At 31.4% G+C, this 10,779-nt stretch overlaps 1 long non-coding RNA gene across 1 annotated transcript; it reads left to right on the forward strand.

Moving 5' to 3' along the window:
- Window positions 1-4,242: 4,242 nt before the first annotated feature.
- On the forward strand, window positions 4,243-5,797 carry LOC146997710 (uncharacterized). Its single transcript, XR_015040798.1, has 2 exons — window positions 4,243-4,630; window positions 5,472-5,797. It is a non-coding gene; the product is annotated as an uncharacterized LOC146997710 (long non-coding RNA).
- Window positions 5,798-10,779: the final 4,982 nt, after the last annotated feature.

The following is a 10,779-nucleotide window of genomic DNA, read 5'->3' on the forward strand; positions in this document are numbered from 1 at the left end:
AGTTCGGAATTTAAAGAATAACTTTCATTCGTGCTATTGCTGTTAGCATTGACATTTGGACAGATGTTAATTTATTTTAAATTCTTTTAATGTAATTAATTTATATCTTTAAAAAATTGATCTTCTGACTGTAATTTTTTGTGCGGAGTATATCTAACCCTTCCGTACACTAACTGTTTTAATTAATTTACACTCCATTAATTTTAAGAGATTTTATATCGATAGATTTCTTTCCAAAAATGTTTCAAAAATTACATATTTTTTTCTTTAGATTTCAAAACATTTTGGATTTAAAATCTTAATAATAAAATTTTTAAAACAAATATTTCTAGAAATTCCTTCGGCGTATTCATTTATTCCTTTTAGTTGAAGTTTAGAGTAGAATATCTTCCTTTCAACATTCATATAATTTTTATATGTCAGTTCGCCATTTCTACGGAGCATAGAGCCACACATACCAGTACAAAACTCAGGCATGCTGAAAGCACAGTTTTAACATTTAAGAATGTAAAAAGAAGAATATACCATTACAATAACGTGCATTTGAAATACGAAGGCAAACAAGAAAGCTGGTTGCAACATTTTATATTTTTTCCTGACGAATCAGAAATTGTAATCATTTTTTCAATACAAAAATAAAATATTTGATTATATATCGGCATAAAAGCGTCCTCCGTTACAATTCTTATTTTTCTTGTTTCTACTAAAATTCGGCAATGTATTATAACATCGTCGGATCCTGTTTGACTTTCATTTGTATAAAGTACCACAAGGCAAACAGTTGTAAAAGGATTTATCTTCTTTCGCAAACTACTAGTCGCCACACAGATAATACATACCTGCTGTCTGACAAAGATACTTCACTCTAAGGACTTTTTTCTAAAGTGCTCTTTTCAAAGAGACTTCACACCCTATTAAGACCTTTGTGTCAACTGACAGCCGCCTGCAGAAAGGTAGGGTAAGGAAGACCAGATCGCGTCGTCTAAACACGTCTTAAGCAATCTTCGCGAAATTCGGGCTTCGTGTATACACGTCTTAAGCATTTTTCGTGCGATTTGAAATTCGTGTATACACGTCTTAAGCATTTTTCGTGCGATTTGAAATTCGTGTAAAGACGTCTTAAGCATTTTTAAAGAAATTCCAAAAACGTTTAAACACCTCTTAAGCAGTTAAAGGGTTAATTGGCTATGTGTAAAAATAAAGACTGGAAATTATTCAAGTTCATGTTTTATTGTCTTCATCCGTATTTCTTAACCACAGCTATGACGGAGCAACTTATCTACTACAAACAAATTAATTCTTATGTAGCTCCGATCTGAGGACATGCAGCTAAAACCAATATTAAACAATTACAAATTCTACAAAATAAAATTCTTCGAGAAATTATCAATGCTCCTTGGTAAATTCCAAACATCTACATTCACAGAGACCTTCAACTCGAACTTATTCAAGAGTATATTAAACGATCAGAGGTCAAATTCTTTTATTCAGTACAAACCCACAGTAATAGCCTTATTAGCACTCTCAGACACTCCCCGCATCCCAGTGAAAAACATTGTTACCCTTGTGACATCCTACCACATAAGAATTACAACCTTAACTGAAACGCTAAACTGACTCTGCGGTTTACCACCCACGGCTACATCTTACAACGACACTGTACTTGCCATCCCCCTTTTTTTTCGCCGCCGCTAGTGCGGACCTGAATTTCTTTTTTCCACCTCCCACACTTCCTTTCACCCTACTCTTTCTCCTCCCACTTGATCCTTATCAGAAGTAAAGTAGAAAGATCTTTCTACATCTTGACACTCGAGAATAAAATACGATCTGTGTGTATGCATTAAAAGTTGTAGAGAGTTCCAACCATTCCACTGTACTTAGAAAATTTGACATATATATACAGTGTCTCAAAAAAGTGATGGGACACTTGTGCTTTACAAAAGGAAACTGCAATAAAATTAATTTAAAAAACATGTAAAATTTTTTGTGGGTGTATTTCATACTTAAATTTAGTAACAATTATTACATAACATACATTTTCTCAAAATATTAAAATATTAAGTTAATAAAAATACAATTGTTTAGAACGGAGCAGAAAATGGCTCACTTAAGTGATGGGACACTACGTACTATGCAACAAAAATCGTCTGAAGTAAGCAGTAAAAATATCTTTTGGGGTATTTGTTTTTACTCAAAAGCAATTGCCAATAATTTATAAAATCGTCTGCAGTATTTCTCTCCAGTTTGTTTTGGAATTTTTGTGTTTTTTAGCTCTGTGCAGCCATGAATGCTAAAGGAAAAGAAACTTTGCCTGGAATTCAAAAATTAGTTATTAATTTGCATATTGAACGTGGAAAATCTATTACAGAAACTACTGAAACAGTTAACTTCAGTCATTCAACAGTTTTCAATATCATTAAACGATATAAGAAGAATCATATGATTCAGGATAAAAGAAGACATGGCCGACCATCAAAGCTATGCAATGGAATAAAGCGAATTATCGTTTGAAATATTTTAAAAAAATCCAAGAATGACTGTTCCTAAAGTTGCTGCTGATTTACAAGCATTATATGGAGTAATTGCTAATTCTGAGACTATTAGAAGAGTAATTCGATCTACTGGATATCACGGTAGAGCAGCCAGGAAAAAATTCTTCGTAAGTGAAAAGAATAGAAAACTCAGACTGGCTTTCGCAAAATCCAACATAAATAAGAATTCTGATTACTGGAATGAAGTTATATTTGCTGATGAGAGTAAATTTAATATAATTGGTTCTGACGGTAGAATCTTGGTGTGGAGAAAACCCAGGGAAGAATTTCGTAAACAGAACTTGGTGCCAACAGTAAAACATGGTGAAGGAGGAGTTATGGTATGAGGGTGTATGTCGTCCGCTGGAGTTGGTAATCTTGTTTTTATTGACAGTATAATGGATCAGTACAAGTATATTGACATTTGAAATCAAAATTTGAAATCTTCAGCACGAATATTGAACCTTCATAACGATTTTTAATTCTACCAGGACAATGACCCCAAGCACAGTGCTTTGAACGTTAGACTCTGGCTGCTGTATAACTGTCCTGAAATAATAAAAACACCCCCACAATCTCCACAATTAAATTCCATAGAGAATATTTGGCAAGAATTGGAATCAAGAATTCGCAAACACACCATTTCTTCAAAACAACAATTAAAATCGGTGCTTCAAGAAGAATGGGGTAAAATCACTCCAGAAATCCCAAAAAACTTAGTCGAATCCATCCGAAGAAGATTAAATCATGTTTTAAAAGTAAAAGGAAATCCAACAAAATATTAAAACCTTTTAAAAAGTAAAATTTTTGGATAAATATTTGCTGGAAAAGTAAGTGTCCCATCACTTAAGTGAGCCATTTTCTGCTCCGTTCTAAACGATTGTATTTTTATTAAATTAATATTTTAATATTTTGACAAAATGTATATTATGTAATAATTGTTACTAAATTTAAGTATGAAACACACCCACAAAAAATTTTACATGTTTTTTAAATTAATTTTATTGCAGTTTCCTTTTGTAAAGCACAAGTGTCCCATCACTTTTTTGAGACACTGTATGTGTGTGTGTATGTGTACTTTACATTTAATTATAATTTATTTAACGTTTGGTAGTGTTGCCGATTGCATTAAAAAAGGGAGATCTAGATGCTATAACGGTCCCCTATACGAAATTTCCACATTCTACAAATAATCGTTTTTTGAGTTATCCATGTTGCATACATACGTACGTACACGTCACGAAAAAATGCCTTTTAAGTCCATTTAACTATCCGTTTTATGAAAAAAAAAAAAAAAAAAGAATCTTTTTTTTTGTGTGTCCTTACGTACAGACGTCACCCGAAAAATAATCCACATGGATTCGGCAATGGCCAAAAATGGATAGTTTCGTTGAAATATGTTACCCAATACTTTTCGCTATTACAATACTTCCTTCCTTTTTACTTCGTACGAGGAAGTAAAGACCGTATATTAACATACATATTCTTATATAAACAATACCTAAGTGCAGTATATAAATATTTCAAATCAATAAAATCTCCCTATGGCACGTTCAAGAAAAAACCAATAATCATCCAAATTTTCAATTTACAAACATTAATATGCTCTGTAGCGTACTTCCAAACCCTACCCAACTTTTCTGCTTTATAAGTATACCAAAGCAAATACAAAATAACGCTTTACGCTGTCGAAATTACTCATGTTCTTAATTATCAACAACTAAATAAATTCAACTAAAACAACATATTGTAAACCCGATAAAAATTCGAAGTTGTCAATAAAAAAATATGCGCGTATTGCTAGCAACCGTATCATTCGTATTCGAATAAACTGCATCGTACGACATATACGAGTAACGATATGAATTTGTCAACCGATGTACCCGTTATTCAGTAACGAATACATGCGGTTTGCTCGGTCACATTAATAACAGACTTGATCCTTGCCTTCCCCCTGTCTGAAATTTCGCCATAGATTACGCCAAAGGAGTTTCATTTTCCCGCCAGAAAATACGGAGGTTCGATTTTGGAAAAGGCTATCTGTGAAATCTTCCAGGGGTAATTGAAGATTATCTCAACACATTTTATTGAAAAAGGCAGTACGTTTACTTAATTTCTTCTGTTTATGGTAAATTTATGCATTTGCTTTCAATTTCTTTTTATTGATGTTCGCAATTGTTTTCGACCTAAGGTTGATAAAGAATAAATCTGTACACTGTTTTTCGTCAACAATTGTAGCTGTTTTCTGATAGTTGTAAATCTAGGTAGATGAATTTTGTTTTATGTAAGCTCATTTAATTTTTAAATACACACTTTATTGTGTCAATATATATGTTGATGTATGCTTATTGAGTATGTATGCTTGGGTCTTTTGATGTATGTTCAGTGATTATGAACCTAAATTGGTTAATTTAGATAAATTTCAGATGTTTAATATTTTAATTTAAGGATGTGTTTGATAAAATTTATGAATGAGGATTACATCTGCAAATTTTTGGATTTAAGTTGCATTTAGAACAGTAGTTACTTTATTTATAATCAAACTATTTTATTTTTATATATGAAAAATTGTCTTTAATTTTTTATATTAGAAGTATTAAAATTGCGAAATTGTACATTTTGGGATAAATTTATCCATTAAAAATATATATCTGATTTTGAATTCATTGGCCCTCTAAAAGAATTAAGTGTACAAATAATTTACTATTAGATTTAAAGTCCATGCACTATATATATTAAAATATATTTTTTATCTTTGTTGCTTTTTTTTATTACTTTAATGGGCACGTTATGAAAATAGTGTATAGGGAGATTAAATATGAAATACCTTATTAATATTTTTAGAAATTTTATGCATTACATCTATAGGTATCTTTAATTATTACTTATCTGCTCCTATCAGTTATTTACATACTTCCTTTTTCACCCTTTATATTTTAGGTCTGAACAACTATATGCAAGTTTTATGTAAAAACAGAATCGGATCTAGAAAAGCATTTAAGAAGTACTCGTTTTGTAAAACAGTTCATATATCCTTGACCTCAGCTGGAACAACTGAAGTTTAAATATGACTTTCAAGAGATTAATAAAATGTGCCTCTGATCTCAATACCTCACCAAGTGACTGCTCTCTTCAGCATATATACAAGACTATTCTTCAGAATGCGTTGCCAGTTTTCATTTGTCATGATAATTAGTATCTAATTATATTATTGTATATATTACATCATCTGTAATATTTCATTAATAAATTATTCCAAAAGTGAATATTTGAACTGCTTAATTCATATATGCACCTCATTTAATATACTGTAAAATTTTCTCTGTGTTCACAGTACTTTCAGAAACTTAGACAAATATTATAAATTTAATTTTATCAGTACCCTAGAAATATTGAAAAACTGAATATATGAAATGTGCATGAGATTCTAGTCTTGATTTCTTCATTTAATACCATACATAACTTATCACAAAAGCTTAATATGTAGTATTAATAAAAAATATGTACAGTATTTTTATCACTTAAGACTATTCTGTAGCTTATTGAATCAACTGCTTGGACTAGTAATTTATTTTGATGGCTTCTTGCAGTAGTTTGAGGTGAAAAAGTTTACTTTACTATTTATCACAATTATTGCTATTTCCTCAAAAAAATAATTCATTTTCAAGTAAGATAAGGCTGTACCTTATTCATACAGGTTGAAGCAAGACTGGCACCTTTGCATTCAAGTAGGTATTATGGGGCCTTGCTGATTGCTAAACTCCACTCTAAATGGAATTCCGATGGTCTCCTGCCCCTCATCCCCTACCACCAACTTCTTGAGATGATTTTAGCTTGCTTTGTGTGTTTAGTGATCCCTTACCACACAGACACTATGCTTACAATCATCCATGCCTTCTCCAGGATTCGAACCTGGGCCCTTTGGTAACGGCAGTCAGCATCACTAACTACTAGCCTGTTTGGTCAGCACCTTATTGACACAAGTACAGGTTGAAGCAAGGCTCGCATTCAAGTAATCATATTAAGTATTGCTGAGCCTTGCCAACTGTCAAGTTTCCATCCCGAATTAAGTTCTGAAGGAAATCATCCCAGGTTGCAGTACGAGCCAGCCTCTCAAGACCAGTTCACCATGTACTTTGAGTGCATCCTTGCTATGTAGGGGCACTCAAGATGAATACAAACATTCATGCCTTTTCAGGGATTTGAAATTGGGCCCTTTGGTACGACAATCAGCATCATTAACCACTATCGCATCTGGGCAGCATGTTATTGACACAGTGAGATAACCATCTACCTGAATGATGGTTTATTACATTGTTGGATTGGTCAACATTACTTAGCACTATTTAAAGATCGCCACAGAGTTCTCCCAGCATAATGCCCAATGATTTTTTTTTTTTTTTCTTTTGTGAATTATGTAAAAGATAATGTTTATATTCCCTACTGTCAGTTATAACTGCTGTAGTTACCATCAGCTAAGAAATATTACAGTATGTGTGAGCTGAGTCAGAGTATTGCTTGAATATGTATCATGAAATAAGAGGAATGCACATAAAGCATTTAAAATCTCATCACTAATATTTGAAAGACATTTACTTCACTGCAAACGTTCTATGAATTATAGAATTTAGAAACCAAATAAATCATGTAAAATAAGGCTGTATTACACACAAATAACTTCTATTTTATTTATTTTTTACAGATATAATTTATTGACTATCTTATAAACATTGTCTTGAATTTGATGTTAAATAAAAATACAGAGGGTATTGACATATTTTTAAGATTATTTTTGAACCATTTTATTAACGTTTGAAATGTAAATATATATATTATCGAAATGTACAATCTGATCACCTTTCTTTGTGGACTTTATGCTTTCCGTAACAGAAGGAATTTTTGCAAAACAATTTAATATTATTGCTTTCTATTTCTCCTTAATTACTTTTCAATCAGCTGTAACCCATTAATATGAATATTTGTATTTAATACATGGTAAAATTAGATTTACTTATATTATGGAAGCCTTTTTTTTTTTTGTATGATTTATCACCACCAGATATTTTAATTCATATTCCTAATTTATATATATTCAGGGTTGCAAAAGCATTTTCTTGAGTAAGTAGGATCACCAAGTTCAGAGATCTTGTCTTAGAGTATAAAAAATGTAATAAATTTTTTACATTTTATTTGCCTAAAATTTTCCAGAACGTAAATATTTAAAACAAGAGCGTGAAGTATGACTTCAGTTTTTGTGAAAACCATATGCTATCCAGACTAGAGGGTATTTCCTCATTCTTATTTATTATATGTACATAATATGTGTGTATCTTCTGTACATTTACACCAAAATTAGTAAATTCATTGTTATGGAAATCTCATTAGTGCATGTAATGTCTAAGTAAGCACTTACTAGATTCATATTTACTAATGCGATGGTATACCATTTAAGTCACCAAATTTTAAAAAATCTGATTTGGATACCACATGACTTCTTTCTATGGCGTATTAAATTATGTACTTTTTTTGCTGCAACAATAAACTGATGCTAAATATTGTTAGATATTTACAACAATAAACTGATATTAAATATTATTGGATATTTACAACAGTAAACTGACATTAAATATTGTTAGACTAACTACATAGACATTATTAAGATTTCCTTAGTTGACAAAGATTAATTTTTTTAAATTTAATACTGCTAAGACATAATAAATTTTATTTAAAACACTTCTGTGGTTAGAAGTACATGACTACGACCAATGATTGCAAAAAATAAAGGCTGGGGAAGTACTTTCAAGCCAGGTAAACAGGCATGTGTATATACATATATACACACATATTCAGTTTTGCTCATTGCAATAGAAGCAAGGAACACAACTGTATGTATAGCAGTCTTATATACAGTCAAATGTCGTTAATCCGGACTCGTTGGGACTTCGGCAATTCTGGATTATAGATCATCAGTTTAAATCTGGTAAGATGGCATGCAGAAATTATAAAATTAAAAATATTAAACCATAATTTATGAAATAAAGAACAATTATGATCTAAAGGGTATCAAAATTTACAAAAAAAAAAAAAGCTTAATATTTATTTGTTTACTTTATTAAACATTTCTTTCAATGTAAGTTGTTTAAGTTGCTTCGTTTTATGTGATAATACTTTCTCTTTAATTCTATAAACAGACATAATTTCTTCTTCAGTTGCAAAGTTCCGCTGTTAAAGTCCCATAATTGCTGTGTCGAGAATACCGACTAATTTGTCAATCGAAATTTTTTCGTTTTCAATAACCTCTGTATCACTTTCTTCTTTATCGGAAGCGAATTATAATGACGAGGAATTTGATTTATATCATATCAAAGACGGAGTACATCGAGATGAAATACTGCATTTAGTAAGGAATTATAAGCCAAATAAAATAAAAACATCTGCCCTGAAGATAAAGATAGTGCTGTCAGATCAACTTCCAATTCATTGCATGCCGCGGCGTTAAAGATAAACAAATGTTAAAGTTTAGATAAACAAAGGATATGCCTATATCCATTTTTTGTAGCAATTCCACTTTTTGTTTAATGAACTTCGAAACATACTTTTGCTTTGTAGATCCTTTATATATTAGTAAATATATATCGGAAATTCTATTTGACGTAATCGAAAGTTCAAGCTTACTTTTATAAAATTGCTCTAACAGTCTGCAAAAAATAATAAGGCGGATCCAATTCGAAGATTCAGGAACAATGCAATCTGCAACATTAACTGAATTAGATAATTTTAGCTTAGCTTATACCATCCGTTATACATTCAATGGGCAAGCGTAAACGTATTGCGTGCATGCGCACACGCATATTTGCAGCCGTAAAAGTCTTACGCGCATGCATGAACGCGACGCTTGGGCAGAAAGTTTGTAGCTTTGAGGTCCGAATTAACGACTTTTGACTGTACAAAATTTTAATGTCCTGTGGCTAATCAGTTTTGAGTTCTGTAAGATACATACTATGTACGTGCAGACATCATGAAAACTTCTCCTTCAATATGCCATTTTACATTCTGCTTTGGGAAAAAAGAGGAAATATATAATAATAATTTCTAAAGCAGCCTATGAGGTAAAATAATATCTGATGTCATATGTTAACTGAAGAAATCATGTAACTGCAACAGGTCTCTGCCCATACTAGAACTGAAGATTCAAAGAAAATTCAACGACAGAAAAACCACAGGCTTCTGAATTTAATGCCAGAGGTCATTCAGTAATTATAGGATTAAGAATCAATCACACATAATTCAGGAATGAAAATCAATCCAGAAGGCACAAATTTTAATGCTAGGAATTGCCCAAACTGAATTCAGTCCTTATCTAAGTGTGCCATGCATCATTGATATTGCCTCAGAACATTCATAGATATCCCATAGAAAAATGTACTTTTTGGATATAATTAAAAATATATAAGCATTAGTTAGTATTGTCATATGAGCATTATAGACTGGTTTCATTCTTTGATGGATACAACATCCAAACCTGTAAATTTTTTAATTTATTATACATTCTTCAGATTATACTGAGATAAGTGTAATAATTTGAGCAATTATTTTAAGTTTTATTGTTAGCAATATTTCCTGATATAAATTTAAATGGTGGAAGGGCTAAAGTTTTGAAATATTGGTTTAGCATTAATTATATTTTGGCAAAAAAATGGGCTGGCTCAACTTTGTCCTTTTTACATTCTGCCTAAAAAGTCTTCCACAAATGCCTTTATTCTCAATAGAAATATAAAGCGCTTTATCATATTCCAATCTAATCTCATCTTACTTAAAATAGTTACCAAAAGATTATTACAGTGGTGTAGCTAGGGTGGGGCAAGGAGGTGCATCTGTCCCTGGGTGTAGCATCCAGGGGCGCCAAACTGATGTTACGAAATTTTAGAATGAAATGTTTTTCATTCTTGGCACACAGAAAGGGGTGCAAGATCTTTAGCTGTCCCTTGGTGCTGAAAAACCTAGCTACGCCTCTGGGTATTATAAAAATGGTTTATGAAGAGATATTGTGCAAAACCTTTAGCAATTTAAAATGAATTCTAATATTAAAAATGTTTTAAAATAATATTTATTAGTTAGACTAGGGTTTCTCATTTGAGTTGATGAATTTTTAAAGGGGCTCTATGATGGTCAATGATTCAATATCCAAATATGCAATGACAATTGATCAGCACAATCAAAATCCCACTGACTGTAAAAAAAAAGTATT

This window comes from Stegodyphus dumicola, chromosome 4, assembly GCF_044657685.1.
Source record: "Stegodyphus dumicola isolate Sdum_Otavi_A_Nest chromosome 4, ASM4465768v1".
Taxonomy (NCBI): Eukaryota; Metazoa; Arthropoda; class Arachnida; order Araneae; family Eresidae; genus Stegodyphus; species Stegodyphus dumicola.